The 3,902-nt window shown below is 57.0% G+C and overlaps 3 non-coding genes across 3 annotated transcripts in view; all 3 read left to right on the forward strand.

Annotated features, from left to right (window-relative positions):
* Nucleotides 1-530: 530 nt before the first annotated feature.
* On the forward strand, nucleotides 531-2,423 carry LOC126304893 (small subunit ribosomal RNA). Its single transcript, XR_007553270.1, has one exon. It is a non-coding gene; the product is annotated as a small subunit ribosomal RNA (ribosomal RNA).
* A 371-nt stretch (nucleotides 2,424-2,794) lies between these two features.
* Nucleotides 2,795-2,949, forward strand: LOC126304902 (5.8S ribosomal RNA). The gene has a single exon (XR_007553278.1). It is a non-coding gene; the product is annotated as a 5.8S ribosomal RNA (ribosomal RNA).
* A 188-nt stretch (nucleotides 2,950-3,137) lies between these two features.
* LOC126304903 (large subunit ribosomal RNA) overlaps nucleotides 3,138-3,902 on the forward strand; it is a 4,222-nt gene continuing 3,457 nt past the window's right edge. The window contains exon 1 of the ribosomal RNA XR_007553279.1: nucleotides 3,138-3,902. This exon is cut by the window's right edge and continues 3,457 nt beyond it. This is a non-coding gene — a ribosomal RNA (large subunit ribosomal RNA).

Below are 3,902 nucleotides of genomic sequence, written 5' to 3' on the forward strand. Positions count from 1 at the left end.
TGCGTTGAGGATGCGCCGCCGCCTGGCACTCGGCGCCGCGACGCCGTCTGCTGCTCGGTCGCCCCAGCGGTTCTCGCAGGTGGTTTGTATCGCAGTTGTGCGGACGTGTTGGCGCGTGCGCTGTGCTGGGAGAGTTCGCTTCTGCACCCAAGTGGGGCTTTGCCCTTGTGTGGCGCTGGCGTTGGAGCTGCCGGTCACCATAGGTGGCGCGTGTTGTCTCCCGCCGGCAATGCCACGACAGCACGCTCCCGGGCCTCTGTCGGCAGCGGCAAGCTCAGTTGGGAGCAAGGGTGTTCTCACTAAAACCGTCTACTCGCCTAACTCCGGGCGATTGCGCCTCTCTCGAAACCGACCAAGTACCTAGGACGGCGCTGCGCGCCGCCGGGACCTGAGAGGGTTTCGAGGTGTATCGTGCAGGGGAGCTCGGCCTCCTCCTGTTTGCAGAATAATTGAGCGGACGCTTGCGTGTTCGCGCGGGCCCCCGGGACACACTCCCGGGCGGCCGGCTGCTCAGCTCTAGTTGACGCAGCTCCCTGGTTGATCCTGCCAGTAGTCATATGCTTGTCTCAAAGATTAAGCCATGCATGTCTCAGTACAAGCCGCATTAAGGTGAAACCGCGAATGGCTCATTAAATCAGTTATGGTTCCTTAGATCGTACCCACGTTACTTGGATAACTGTGGTAATTCTAGAGCTAATACATGCAAACAGAGTCCCGACCAGAGATGGAAGGGACGCTTTTATTAGATCAAAACCAATCGGATTGGCTTGTCTGGTCCGTTTGCCTTGGTGACTCTGAATAACTTTGGGCTGATCGCACGGTCCTCGTACCGGCGACGCATCTTTCAAATGTCTGCCTTATCAACTGTCGATGGTAGGTTCTGCGCCTACCATGGTTGTAACGGGTAACGGGGAATCAGGGTTCGATTCCGGAGAGGGAGCCTGAGAAACGGCTACCACATCCAAGGAAGGCAGCAGGCGCGCAAATTACCCACTCCCGGCACGGGGAGGTAGTGACGAAAAATAACGATACGGGACTCATCCGAGGCCCCGTAATCGGAATGAGTACACTTTAAATCCTTTAACGAGTATCTATTGGAGGGCAAGTCTGGTGCCAGCAGCCGCGGTAATTCCAGCTCCAATAGCGTATATTAAAGTTGTTGCGGTTAAAAAGCTCGTAGTTGGATTTGTGTCCCACGCTGTTGGTTCACCGCCCGTCGGTGTTTAACTGGCATGTATCGTGGGACGTCCTGCCGGTGGGGCGAGCCGAAGGGGTGCTTTCGCGTCCCGAGGCGGACCCCGTTTAAATCCTACCAGGGTGCTCTTTGTTGAGTGTCTCGGTGGGCCGGCACGTTTACTTTGAACAAATTAGAGTGCTTAAAGCAGGCAAGCCCGCCTGAATACTGTGTGCATGGAATAATGGAATAGGACCTCGGTTCTATTTTGTTGGTTTTCGGAACCCGAGGTAATGATTAATAGGGACAGGCGGGGGCATTCGTATTGCGACGTTAGAGGTGAAATTCTTGGATCGTCGCAAGACGAACAGAAGCGAAAGCATTTGCCAAGTATGTTTTCATTAATCAAGAACGAAAGTTAGAGGTTCGAAGGCGATCAGATACCGCCCTAGTTCTAACCATAAACGATGCCAGCCAGCGATCCGCCGCAGTTCCTCCGATGACTCGGCGGGCAGCCTCCGGGAAACCAAAGCTTTTGGGTTCCGGGGGAAGTATGGTTGCAAAGCTGAAACTTAAAGGAATTGACGGAAGGGCACCACCAGGAGTGGAGCCTGCGGCTTAATTTGACTCAACACGGGAAACCTCACCAGGCCCGGACACCGGAAGGATTGACAGATTGATAGCTCTTTCTTGATTCGGTGGGTGGTGGTGCATGGCCGTTCTTAGTTGGTGGAGCGATTTGTCTGGTTAATTCCGATAACGAACGAGACTCTAGCCTGCTAACTAGTCGCGTGACATCCTTCGTGCTGTCAGCGATTACTTTTCTTCTTAGAGGGACAGGCGGCTTCTAGCCGCACGAGATTGAGCAATAACAGGTCTGTGATGCCCTTAGATGTTCTGGGCCGCACGCGCGCTACACTGAAGGAATCAGCGTGTCTTCCTAGGCCGAAAGGTCGGGGTAACCCGCTGAACCTCCTTCGTGCTAGGGATTGGGGCTTGCAATTGTTCCCCATGAACGAGGAATTCCCAGTAAGCGCGAGTCATAAGCTCGCGTTGATTACGTCCCTGCCCTTTGTACACACCGCCCGTCGCTACTACCGATTGAATGATTTAGTGAGGTCTTCGGACTGGTACGCGGCATCGACTCTGTCGTTGCCGATGCTACCGGAAAGATGACCAAACTTGATCATTTAGAGGAAGTAAAAGTCGTAACAAGGTTTCCGTAGGTGAACCTGCGGAAGGATCATTACCGACTAGACTGCATGTCTTTCGATGTGCGTGTCGTGTCGCGCAACACGCTACCTGTACGGCAGTGGCCGTGCGCCGCGTGCGGAACCACGCGTGCCTCTCAAAACTAGCGGAAGTGTTGTTGTTGTTGTTGTTGTGTGGTACGAGCGCTGAAGCTCTGGAGCGGCTGGCCTGCGGTACCTGGCGCCTGGCGCCGGTTTTGAATGACGTTCGCCCGAGTGCCTGTCCGCTCCGGTGTGGAGCCGTACGACGCCCATCGGCTGTGAGGCCGTTGGACACAAAAAAAATAGTGGAACAGGGGCCGTCAGACGCCTCAGTCCCGCAAATGCTACTGTCTTGAAAGAGACAGTGGGAGACTGAAAAGGAAAAGATCACCCAGGACGGTGGATCACTCGGCTCGTGGGTCGATGAAGAACGCAGCAAATTGCGCGTCGACATGTGAACTGCAGGACACATGAACATCGACGTTTCGAACGCACATTGCGGTCCATGGATTCCGTTCCCGGGCCACGTCTGGCTGAGGGTCGGCTACGTATACTGAAGCGCGCGGCGTTTGTCCCGCTTCGGAGACGTGGGAGTGTCGTGGTCGCCTGTGTGGCCGGCCGCGTCTCCTTAAACGTGCGATGCGCGCCCGTCGCCTGGCGGTTCGCATACCGGTACTTTCTCGGTAGCGTGCACAGCCGGCTGGCGGTGTGGCGTGCGACACCTCGTACAACGACCTCAGAGCAGGCGAGACTACCCGCTGAATTTAAGCATATTACTAAGCGGAGGAAAAGAAACTAACAAGGATTCCCCCAGTAGCGGCGAGCGAACAGGGAAGAGTCCAGCACCGAACCCCGCAGGCTGCCGCCTGTCGTGGCATGTGGTGTTTGGGAGGGTCCACTACCCCGACGCCTCGCGCCGAGCCCAAGTCCAACTTGAATGAGGCCACGGCCCGTAGAGGGTGCCAGGCCCGTAGCGGCCGGTGCGAGCGTCGGCGGGACCTCTCCTTCGAGTCGGGTTGCTTGAGAGTGCAGCTCCAAGTGGGTGGTAAACTCCATCTGAGACTAAATATGACCACGAGACCGACAGCGAACAAGTACCGTGAGGGAAAGTTGAAAAGAACTTTGAAGAGAGAGTTCAAAAGTACGTGAAACCGTTCTGGGGTAAACGTGAGAAGTCCGAAAGGTCGAACGGGTGAGATTCACGCCCATCCGGCCACTGGCCCCCGCCCTCGGCAGATGGGGCCGGCCGCCCGCGCGGAGCAATCCGCGGCGGGGTCGTGTCCGGTTGCCTTTCCACTCGCCGCGGGGTGGGGCCGTTCCGGTGTGCGGTGGGCCGCACTTCTCCCCTAGTAGGACGTCGCGACCCGCTGGGTGCCGGCCTACGGCCCGGGTGCGCAGCCTGTCCTTCCGCGGGCCTCGGTTCGCGTCTGTTGGGCAGAGCCCCGGTGTCCTGGCTGGCTGCTCGGCGGTATATCTGGAGGAGTCGATTCGCCCCT

This window comes from Schistocerca gregaria, unplaced genomic scaffold, assembly GCF_023897955.1.
Source record: "Schistocerca gregaria isolate iqSchGreg1 unplaced genomic scaffold, iqSchGreg1.2 ptg000195l, whole genome shotgun sequence".
In the NCBI taxonomy this organism is placed as follows: domain Eukaryota; kingdom Metazoa; phylum Arthropoda; class Insecta; order Orthoptera; family Acrididae; genus Schistocerca; species Schistocerca gregaria.